Source organism: Betta splendens, chromosome 13 (assembly GCF_900634795.4).
Source record: "Betta splendens chromosome 13, fBetSpl5.4, whole genome shotgun sequence".
In the NCBI taxonomy this organism is placed as follows: Eukaryota; Metazoa; Chordata; class Actinopteri; order Anabantiformes; family Osphronemidae; genus Betta; species Betta splendens.
In genome coordinates this window covers 16,571,532-16,583,679 of record NC_040893.2, presented here as the reverse complement: position 1 = coordinate 16,583,679, position 12,148 = coordinate 16,571,532, and the positions used below count along the sequence as shown (strand labels likewise).

The following is a 12,148-nucleotide window of genomic DNA, read 5'->3' as shown; positions in this document are numbered from 1 at the left end:
GTGATGTAGATGTAAAATGAGCCACCATGACACTTACTTTTCTTTGTGTTCCGGTGTCTAGCGTGACTATCTCGCGCCCCTGAGAATAAAATCTTTAAATGTCAGTGTACGGGATTTGTACGTTTCTGACAATGTCAACTCCTGGTGGTGTTAATAATACATGGGCACTCGGAAGAGGAGTCCTCTTGCCCTCTTTAATTACTAACCTGGCAGGTGCAGCTCCCACCTAAAGCCTTCCTATCAATCACTAGTCCTACCTGAAGTGCCTGCTGTAATTGCGGAGACGGCCCTTGAAGTCAAATGAATAAATAGCTGCTGTGTGACTCGACCTGTGAGAGTCTAAGGATGACAGTGTGAGGAGTCGCACTAAGAATTTACACCAAAGGCTACAAACCAGAAGGCCGTCATGTACAGCGTGTTTTGTAATAGGTTGTGTCGTGTACAGTTGAACATTTCCAGCCCCTTCAGACAGGTTTAAGCGCAGATGTGTTATCTTCACGGCGTCTGGACAGGTGCGACGCCGCCTTCTTCTGCCGCTGCCTGAGGCGGACGCGAGCACAATGGGCCGGTAGGAGAGCGATGGTAATCTGCAGCACCGTGTGACGCTAGCGGCAACGCCAAACACACTCAAACAAGTGCCCCACAGCCTCAAGGTCACTGGACGCCTGCACCAGCTGCACCCGGATGTGCAGAGAAACGTGGTGCTGTTCTCCCATGTGTAGTCCTGCAGCTCATGCGTCCCCGTCCCACTGCTACACGGGCCTCCAGCTCAGCACTTCACTTGGTACTCGCTGCCGAGCTGGCAGTGATTAGGTTCCTACAGTGTGTTGATCGCCAGTAATGAATAAGGAGGGATGGCAATGAATTAACTAAAGGCTGAAAAATGCATCCTCCACGCTTCTGTGCAGTGATACGAGCAAGGTTTCAATTAAATGTGCAGATTATCATAAAAGTAACAACCTAGTAAGTTGTAATTAATGGTTTTTAGTCGAGCAAGAACCACATACTATATGGCATGCATGAGGCAAACTTCCATAAAATGTTATGATAATGATAATAAACAGGGCATTTGTCTGTTTGAACCAGCACCACTCAGTTCTAGCTCATGTGTAACAGGTCATGAGCTTCCTATGGTCACTAAGTGGTCAGATGGTGTTAGTGTTAATTTCTGGGTCACATGAATGAAAGAGTGACATATAGTAATGTGCCAATGCAGGAAGTAAGTTCTGCTTTTTGTTTGATTTCTTTGGACAAAGTCTCATTAGGCTTTAGGCACCTACAAATGCATTTTTGCTCAGTCATGATTAATGTGTTACTATATAGATTTATAATTCAATGTTAGCAATTACACCCTGTCTAGTACAAATAACAGATCCCTTAGCAACAACAAATCAAAGCTAACTCCATTCAAGTGAATGGCAGTATGGACTGAAATAACTTTTTGAATGGTTATTGCGAAGGTTAAGGATTCCACATCCAGAGTAGAACCACTCACACTGTCGTCTGATGGACGCATTGTGAGCTGGTGAGGCCCATGAGGCTGGTGTCTGTGATCTGCAAACAGCTCTCAAAGACAGATATGGGCCGATACTCCACCGGGTGTTAACTGAATCTATTCTATTTCAAGTTGGTGGAGCATATTTCTGCATCTGTCTCTGATGTTTACACAGAAACACTGCAGCTACTGTTCGTAAATAAGTGATATCCTCGGTTTAGCACATAATCAATAAATAAAAGAGTTCACAAACACAACAACGTGTTGCTGATGTAATGTCCAAGCCTGGCCTTCCATGGTTCACCTTAGAAACCAGAAAAAGCAGAGATCTGCCTGGTTCTCCCATCATCTATGCCTTCGCATGACAAGACAGCAAACATACAGTATTTTGTAATAATATTTGAACTTAGAATATTTGTGTGACTATACATAAGGCATAGAATAGGAATCAACTTTGTGTCGTGCGTCAACTTCAGGTACTCCGGCTTCCTCCCAAGGACCAATTGTCCTAAGTCTGAATGAACATTTTACATTTTATTTGAGACTTGTTCTCAGCCCTGAAGATTTAACGGATTAGGCCTCATAAACTAAAATCTGTCGATATAATGGGGGCTTTATTGGTTAATTGTTATCAGGTTTCTGGTGTGACTGTAAATTATGGGGGTGTGGTAATAAATGGATGTTTCCCTTACAGGTTTAATTTAGCCAGCCTAAACCTGGAAGGGTCATTAAGCCTGAGATCAGGGCAGCAACCATTAACGTCATGGCAGCCATTAAAATGGAGGAAAAAAAAATGTGAGAATCGCCAGCGTGGATGTTTGGCCGTGAGCTCAACGCAGCATGAAGGGAAAACACTGCTTTATGTTAGCAGCAAGGGCGGCATCATGCACCCTCGCCTTCCATGGACCCTTTACAGCAACTTCCCCAATTAACTTTAATGGCCAATAATATCATTTCATGCTTTTCGCTCTATTCTCTCAATTTGAACTCCTCCAAGAATCCAAATGATATTTCTCCATCCTGGGCCTCCTGTCCTGCACAGACAGCTCCTCCACCTCCACTCCTCTCCCCCAGACGTGAAGTGTCAATGGTTTAAACGGATTGCTCATGCAGCCAGTTAACCTCCTCATCCCATAAAAAGTATAATTGGTTTACTATAGAAAGCGGCCTTTTTCTATGCGAAGGATAATCCCTCAGTTTGATTAATGCTTCTCTAATCAATCGGCGTCTGGGAGACCCGCCTCTTCAGTCACATCCTGTAAGGGGGAACAGCTGGCCTTTCTAAAGGTCAGGGAGGGGGGGGTCACCTGGGGTCAGAGGGGCTGATGGATCTAACAGGGTGTCTCAGCGCTTACACACATAAGCACAAACAGCTGGCTTGTTGTTTTTTTCTATTTTAAGTTTATGATGCATTTCACTGTGCGCTCGCGTGGTGTCTGGCCACGCACGAGTATGTGTCACCAGCTTTTATGACCCAAAATGGTTCAGTGAAAAGCAATTCTACTATGATTACAAGGAAAATTGTTATTTTTTTTAATCTGGAGGATTTATTAGAATTTGAACTGGAAATGTGTTCACGCGGGTTGAGTACGTTTTGGAATAGCAGAGAGGTCGAGGGTTAAGGTTGCAGGGTCAAGGTTTGTAATACAGTCTCCCAAGGAGTATCACACAAGGGCATATCTATGTATGTGTGTGTGCAACTCCAGCTCTCACTGTGCGTGCGCGTGTGTGTGTGTGTGTGTGTGTGTGTGTGTGTGTGTGTGTGTGTGTGTGCCTGCAACTGCACGATTCCATTCAATCTACATGTGCTGCTCAGAAAAATAAAGATGGGTGAAACTGTGTAATTTGAATGACACTGCCCTAAGATGTCTTGAGCATTGACATCGCACACAATGAGGAAAGATTCCTGGGTGCATTGCTCTTGTAATTTTCTCTTCAAACAGGACGGGCTATCATCCTCGCAGTCAGAACTGCTGAGGGGGGAGTGGGGGGTGGGGGGCTGTGCTCCATTCACAACAGATTTGAATAAGACTTGGAAAATTGACACGGAGCCCGCTGCGATGTATGAATATCAATGTCACCTCTGACAGAGGAGAACGCCACACCGGGAAACATCAGTTCATTACGAGGACTGAAGTGGGACAAACTATTTCACTTGGACCGTATCTGATGGTTTTCCAGCGAGCCTGAACGCTCTCCACGCAGTGGAGGTATCTTCATCAAAATAATGCATCCAATAAAGAAAATTAACCCCGACGGACACTTAAAGATGATAATGCTGAAAGAGACGTCACCTTTGAATAGTAAATAATGAATCACTACATTAGTGCGATGCCTGTTGTATACATTAGCATTGAGAGCTGACATCTAAATTGCTGAGAGTCTGTAAGTGTCACCTGTCTCACTGAGGAGAAGCCTTTGTCTCTGCTACGATGCTCAAACTCACTGCATGTGAGCATAACTAGACAGTGGGACAAAGCTAGAGCTCAATGCTGCATTAATCTCACAGATATGTTGATGCTAATAACTGTGGACTCTTGATGCAACAGCGGCAGTGATGAATTATCTCTGCAATTATCTGCCGCAGACATTTTGCAGCCATCACTTCACCGCATCTATTATTCCCTGCCTTTCCCCCCTTTTTTCCGCCTTTCAACTTTCCACTGGGTGTCACAGCCGATCGGCTGGTGATTTAGTTAAACTTGTAAACAACGGCAGCCATCTGTCTCCATCAACTTTAATAACAGCTCAATGCTTATTCCCTTATTTATAAGATTGTGGAGCGCGGGCAGCAGGCGCTCAGTGTTGGCATAGGGGGAAATGGCAGCGCAGCCCGTGTTAGTATGCACATGCATGCCTCTCCTACACACAGACTCACTGCGACAACACTGCAGACAGAGATGGGGGAGATGGTTGGAAAAAAGAAGTGGGGGATGGATAAGTGGGGGGCGGATAATGAGAAGGGGGGATCCGTTCCTGAACATTCTGAGCATCTCCTTGAGGTCAGCAGTTTGGACCTTTACATACGGAAGGAGGCACAAATCGACAACACGCGCTGGATAAATATTTCACAGCTACACAGGAAAACAATTGATTCACAATGGATCTGCAGCGAACTACGACGCAAGCCCCTCATTGTGTTGTTTTATTAATACTCTTGAGCCAATGGGCTGTGGAATATGCATCGAGTGACCTGCCCTTCCCTCTTCTTATGCTAATCGCCATTGACATTTCCCGCACACTCGTCCCGGCCCCTCTGCAGTGGACCAGAAAACCACTGAACATTAGCAACAATAAAAGCCACTCGTACGGAGCAATAATCCACCCCGAGACATTACCATACTGCAATTACAGCCATCCATACGTCGCGACGTTGACCCGGCATCTTTGAAAAGATTTTGCTGTCATCTTAAAGGTTTGACCGTCAGCTGTTCTTTGTATGTGAAAGGCTACACCATTCATCTTCTGCCCATTTGTCATTCCTGTCCACAGTCCTGCACTCCTCCATTCATCTATCCGTCCACTCATCTCTCCATCCATCAGTTCATATACTCTTTGTTCTATGTGGATCTGTCTGTCATGCCCCCGTGATGCCCATGCTTTTATATATAGACATCAAGACAATTTTGCACCTTTTTCAGTTTGAAAAAAAAAATACAGATGGTTTTAATGCAGATGCCTGAAAATGTCAGGTATATACAAGCTTTTTTCATTGTAAACCACAATTTTGTCCGTCACCATGACAAAATCTAAAAACGAGAAGCACTTTGTGCTCGGTGGCCTGCAATTTATGTAATTCCTTTGATTATATTCACAGTACGTTTAGGAACCCTGCGTCCAAACCGTTGGAATTGGAGCCACATTATGTTGCATCACCAGGAGGCAGGAGAGAAAGCACAGGATCGTTCTGAAGAGGATAGAGCAACGGCGACTTTCTGGCTCAGAGCGTTTACTCGTGGACAGCCTCCTTCCCTGTTGCTGCTAATTGTTTTTCTTTAGTTAGAACATTTAATAGTCTGGGATCGGTCATTGTCCGAGATTTAAAACGCATTAAGAGTGAATTTAAATCGCTGTGAAAAAGGCAGCAGGATGTTTAACTCTCACAATCAAGGTGCGTCTGCACCAAGTAATACAGCAGCACAAGCCATTGTGTCTTTCCTGATCTTATTTGTAAAAACTATTATTTTGTGATCAAAACAGGAGGATCGATGAGTAAATGGAGATAGAATAACAACCAAGATAATTGGATTTCCTGGCTCCAATACAAGCCAATTAACCTTACACTGAGGCAATTAACAGTGAATGGAGTGGTTCAATATCACAAAAGTGAGGCCCCAAGAACTTATTTGCAGAATAGTTTATCTCTATTGAGCTGCATGGTGCCAATCCCAAAGCAGGCGATGCACCCCGCGTGCACTCCAACCACGTGGGAACCAAGCGCTCACCGTGACCCCGTCCCGTGTCATCTTTTAATGATGATTCATGCTGGGCTTTCTGCCCCTGCGGTTGGATGCTCCTCACCTCTCTGCATGCTAATGATGGCTCTCCTTTCGACTGGGTGCTGCAGGTTCGACCCGGACACAGAGCGACGCAGGGTTTGTACATTGCTCACCAGAGACCCTCTGCAGACCTCACTGTGATAAACACATGATTAGGAAGACAAATGATATTGAGGCCAATCATCTCCCGCCTACTGCGGTCATTAAAACAGCACACAGCAACAATAGATCAGCGCTAATTGGATGCAGAATATGACCACAACAACACATTACTGCCATCAATCACACATCTGTCTTTGAGGAGAACTTGAGCTGACCTGATGATTTACATTCTAGTATGTTTTTAACTCTTAAATCTTAAATTACAGACTTGTTATTTTGCTCATTTGTCTACCCAACCCACTTATTAATAAAAATGACTTTAATGCCTGTGTACAGTGCACGCATAATAACAAGGCAAGTCTGATGAACGTCGTAACAAACTCTGTCGACCTAAAATTGTGCCTTAAAACCTTTAACCTTCAGAGTTAGCTAATACCTTTATTGTGACTTAATTTGACAACAGTTTTATATTCAAGTGTGCACAATTTAAAATAAATATTCCTTACAGCTTCTAGGGACTGACAGGTTGAAATTGTGCTGAAAACCATGTTGAAACAGTAACAATGCTGCACTGTACGACTCTAAACAGCGCCTGGAAGTCTGTTCTTCTCAGTAAATAATTCTTTTAACTATTTTTCTTTTCATTTTCCTGTTTTTAATCTTGAATGTTTATCATCTTCTAAGCATGTTTTTATTAAACATCTGTCCCACATGTTTGATTTGGCTCCTTTTTAATTAGCTGTTGCTGCCTCTGGCTATAGCATAACAATGTTTCCATTCACAAAGGAATTGTGAAAGTTCATAATATAAGCGATACATTTTTCATAAAGTCAGTGTGTTCAGAATTCAAAATCATAAAACATTTGACAAATGAGGCTTTGTATATAATAATAATAATAATAATAATAATAATAATAATAATAATAATAATAATAATAATAATAATAATGCAGGCTGCTTTCTCTGCAACTTGGAAAAGTCCTACATAACACAACTTGACGATTTCTACTGTAGCAGCAACAAACCAAAGGTCGGGCTGTAAGAAGGCTGTGACGTAACACATTTGATTTTGATTTATGATTTTAAATTGGGTTTTAAAGGGCTCTAAGGGAAGTTCTGACTTTTGTACTAAATAATCGAACTCCTTTAGAAACTAAAATTGCTTCTTAGGAGAGTTTTAATAAATGGCTCAGGCAGCTTCTGACCCAGCCAAGAAAGGGCACTGCCCTCATACAGACACTATTATAAGGTCCCAGGTACATGCCAGTCAACTCTTACATAGAAGTGACTGTTCCAGAAAGTATTGGAATTCAATGGTAACACACTGTGATGGTGCCTCCACACGTGTGTCATGAAGCTGACAGTCAATTGGGCAGATTCCAGTAAAGGTTGAGTGAAGGAGGCGCCGGCCGCTCTGGTTCAGGGGTCAAATAAGAAGTTAAAGGTCCACGGAGAGGGATTAAAATCTCGATGTGAGTGAAGTATGAAACAAATTGCCAGAGCATTATTGACAGGAAGGGTGAAGGTTTTCCTGTGATTGCTCTGGTGATGGAAGATAGCGATAGTGTCCAGACTCTGCACGGCTGAGTAAAAAGTGTTATCAGAAAACAAGTCAGCAAATGATCAGACAGAGGGGGGAGAAAATCCATGGTAATAACGGACCGAGCTAGCAAAGCTGCACTCACGGGTCATGCTTGTAGCAAGGGATGATGGGAGATTTCATTATTCACGGGCAGACACCAGCTTGCACTGTCAATTAGTCTCTAGCAGGTGGAAAACTAATATTAGGTCAGATCAAACTTGAGAAATCTCAATATTTGAATGGTTCGTTCAACATTTCAATTCATAAAAAGTTGCCAATTTAAATGGTTAAATTTTAGGAAATGCCAAGGGATTTCCAGGGATACAGAAAAAAGCAGAAGTGTGTAGAGTAACTGCTGATTTACTGGCGACAACTTGATCAAATCCCAGAAGATTCATTGCTGCCATTTGTGCTATAGAATGGTAAAATCTTTCCTAGCGCAGCTTTAAGACACATTAGTGCTGTAAAACACCTCAGGACGACGTTAAATCTCTGATGTGTGTGACTGGGGCAGGTTCAGGCTCCTCGCTCCCGTCTCACCTTCTGCTTTCCTGATTGTGACCGTTGTTGAAGGGTGTTCTGGATGAGTTTATGACAGAGTATCATCGAATGGCACTCAGCCCCAGCGTCTGACAGCCCACAGGTGAGTAACGCGTTTTTAAGAGAAAAGTTCGTCCTTCAAGAACTGATGCCAAAGGCAAATATATAGCAGTACAGACCAGAATAAAATGCTTTACTGCCCTTCATAAAACAGCACTTTCTTGTGCGTCCCTCTTTGAAACATCTATTTTTCTCTGGGATCTAACGGGTCTCATTGGATCCCCTAATTGGCAGCCGCTGTACCCACTGTCCTTTGAGCTGCGGTTGCTATAGGGGAGAGTGGGGCGTTCAAAACGGCTTTGAAGTCCACAGAAAGTGAATTCACTCCTCACTGCTGTGGCAGCAGAAACGCGGTGACCAGATGGGTTAGTAATTGAATAGGAGCGATATAAATGGAGCCAATGTCTACAGCACTGGAGTTTTGTTATTACTAAGGCCAAACTAGAGGTTTCACAAAGGCCTCCACTCTCCTTCAGTTCCTGTTCCATCTGGAACTACAAGCCTTTGTTAGAGACTAAGGACTTGATGCTCAGAATAAGAGGAAGGACTTTCATGTCTTCTCTTCCATTTTCCTTTATTTCAGTCTCATACTGTTAATTGCTACCTTTTTAAGGACCATTAAGCAAGCTTCACATACTTCACTTAACCTTTTTTAATCATCTGCCCAAATCTCTCCTATGACCTGATCAAGCGGTGCGTAAAGATCAGATCACAACGTGAATGACTCCTGGGTTTTTCTGTGGATATTGTTAACGAGTCCTGGTACGATCCCTCTCTTCCTGCTTGGCTAAATGTGTTTAACCTCTTGGCTGTGCTATATGACAAACATGAAGCATACTGTGAGCCTGTTTTTCTAATATGTTTAAAATTATTATTTGGAATATATCTTGGTCAACCTACTGTTATCAGACAGGATGCAAAGCTCTAGCTTAATGGAAAGACATGATTACATAAGTTTGCCTGGAGCGAGTGATGAGAACACATTACAGCCTGGGATGAACGTGTTGAAGCTACATTTTTAGGGCATTTCTGACTTTATTAATGGAAAACTTGCATGATGCAGTATGAACACAGAGACATGAGAACGGCTGCAAAAGAAAACTAGCTTCTCAGACACATGCAGTGAATATGCACAGACACAGTCTGGTACCTGCTACAATACTCCAATATGAGATGGGGAGAATGTGCTCAGGATTATTGTTATTATCAAGGGTCATTCTGCAGACAATGAGTATTCAGCTGCAAATGTTCTGTTTAATGCTATCAAAATAAAGCCTCATATTTTCTCTGCACTCGACAAGATGATTCCACTGACCCTCCCTCGGTGGCTCCTGTACGACTCGGAGAAACAAAGGCAGAAGCATATGTGCCAGTTCAGCAGATAGGATTAGACTGTAAGTCTTCAAAAGAAGACTCTCCCTCTGCTAAAGCTGCTCACTTCAGTAATGCTAATGGTGGGTTTTTTTTAACAGCGAGGACTTCACTGACAGCTGCATATTTACAGAGGGAGTGTTTAATAGAGGGCCAGAGAGTGGCCAGGTGAGGCCAAGGGACCCACATCCTGCCACTGGTACTCCTCCTGCAATAAGGACTTTTTCCTGCATAACGTTGGAGGTTTTGCAGTAAAAACAACATCCATCTTCTTCTATTTGTACTCAACCTGTCTCTCACACAAACAGACACTGTACAGCAGGCAAATAAACATCATGTCTGATCTCAAAGATCATCAAGCTTTTTATTTTGGACAGTCTGTCATTGGTTTTGCCCAACTCTGTAATATTTAAAGGATGCAAACGTTATTGATCCTGAATTCTTTTAGCATGTGTTAATTATGCATGAACTCCAGGCAGTCAGCGGTTGCCTCAGAGTGCAGTTCGGGCACTTTGCAGTTAGTCCACAGAGCTGTCAAGCGTGGAGAACTGAATGCAAGGTAGCCGGCAAGCAATTAATATCAATTACAGGAGCAGAGTGTGTGAATGTGACTTCACCAGACGGATGCAGGTTCCACACCTATATACGTAGCCTCCGTGGCAAATGATGGGCATATGTAATCAAGTTCAATGCAGTGCAGCCGACACTCCGCTAAAGGATTTAGGGGTCTCAGTGCCACAAGTCGCAGGGCAGGAAGCATAACATGGTTAGCCATGCTATTGCTCTCTTCATTATTGCACTAGTGGGCTTTTCTCTTTCACAGTGAATGCTGTGAGTGGCTGGCTTTGTGCACTTTGTCTGATAATGGCAACAAAGGGAAGGAAGCAGCCGAGTGAACAAAGCGTTATGCAATCAATATCGCCGGTCAGTCGGAACAGAGTGTGGTTGATCTGTTGTGAAGTGCTGTTTACATAGAATTTTTTCTCAGGCTGCGGGTGTCGAAGAGAAAATCTGAGACAGGAGGAGGAGAATTTCCAAATCGCCCAAAAATGAGAGGCGTAGTCCAAAGAAGACCCTGAGATGATGGAAGACATGGTGGAAGGTGCAGAGGCAGCCATCCATGTCAGAGCAGAGCAAGGTCAAGGCCAAGCTTGCTTATCGCTCTAAATTAAAACTGTCGTCTTCAACAATGGACGGATGATTTCAATTAAACTCTGCAGTGAGTTCAGGCAAGATCTCAGGAGTCACTGAAGAACAAACACTATAGCTTTATTACTTTCACATTAATCCACCCGGTGAGTGAAACCTGTCCCCTGTGGGTCATGCCCTCTGGGCAAACAGCAGCGCTGGGAGTGTTTGCAGAACAAAGTAGGTTTCATTTTCATTATGTAGCTTCGTGGTGTCTCAATATATGTTGATACAATAACTTCACAATATTCTGTAAGAACTTTAAATCATCTCTGCAATGCAAAAACTGGATATAGAAATTTAAAAAATGTCACACGTGAGTAATAGAATTGTTATTTGATGAACAACAGTGAAGGAAATAACTAGTGTTGGACTTCGTATGTGTTAAGGATACGACTGAAGCCAGAATGTGCCGACATGCATTATGGTGCGTGTGCATTTCTGCAGCTTCCGGTGAAATGAAAGGGCTGAGATCTGATATAACGACGTGACACGCTGACCTTCAGAAAGTGGCAGCTGTCACTCTGCTGAACCATCAGTAACAACCTGACCTTCACAACTTGCCTGTAACTTCGCCGGTCGGAAGCGGGAGGAAGGTGCTTTGGTCTGAAGGTGTCTGTCGAACGTTAATCGCTCCAAAAGGAATTTGTTTGTTTTCATCACCATTAGCGTCCACTGTGCTCCGAGACGCCAATGGATTGTCAGCTGGCCTAATTAAAACGATTTCATGGTTGCCACACATTGGGAGGAGGCCTAATCTGAAATGCTCCGCTGTGCTCATGCAAACACTCAAAAATAAAAGCATATCCCTTAAAATTAGCTTTATTCCGTTTCTCTCCGCCAAGTTTGAGAGCTTTGCCGTAGGTAAACTGATGTGCCACCCTCTAGTGGAGCTGAACGCCAGCATTTATTCTTCATAATCACATGTGGTTAAAACCTAATTGGCAGAGGCAAGGAGGCATAAATTGAGGGACAACAAAGCTACAACAAATATAATTAGATCAAAGCTGGTTAAAAAAAAAAGTCAGGGAGGCAACAAATGCGTTTAGAAGTTGGAGGTGAAGACAAACCCTGTGACAGTCACACGGAGTAATCTTCCCTATGCCCAGACAAGAAGCAGCTCCCGTGAAGCAATGCACTTCAGGCTCCTTCTCTCCCTTTGCAATTAGACAGAAGCACATCACTTAACCTGCATACATATTCATATCCCATCAGGAGGCAGAGGCACGGCTGGATGCAGCTCTGCAGAGACCGGCTGACTGTGGAGGGAGGCAGACAGGCCTGCAGCCGCAACCTCAGCACAGAGCAGGC

At 43.5% G+C, this 12,148-nt stretch overlaps 1 long non-coding RNA gene across 2 annotated transcripts in view; it reads right to left on the bottom strand.

Annotated features, from left to right (window-relative positions):
- The window catches only part of LOC114868703 (uncharacterized), a 47,639-nt gene that overhangs the window by 15,120 nt on the left and 20,371 nt on the right, over positions 1 to 12,148 (bottom strand). The window contains exon 3 of one of the 2 annotated variants that reach the window (XR_008696563.1): positions 6,017 to 6,129. The exons of the other annotated variant lie outside the window; for it this stretch is intronic. This is a non-coding gene — a long non-coding RNA (uncharacterized LOC114868703). The remainder of the gene's footprint in view (positions 1 to 6,016; positions 6,130 to 12,148) is intronic. 2 annotated transcript variants of the gene reach the window in all.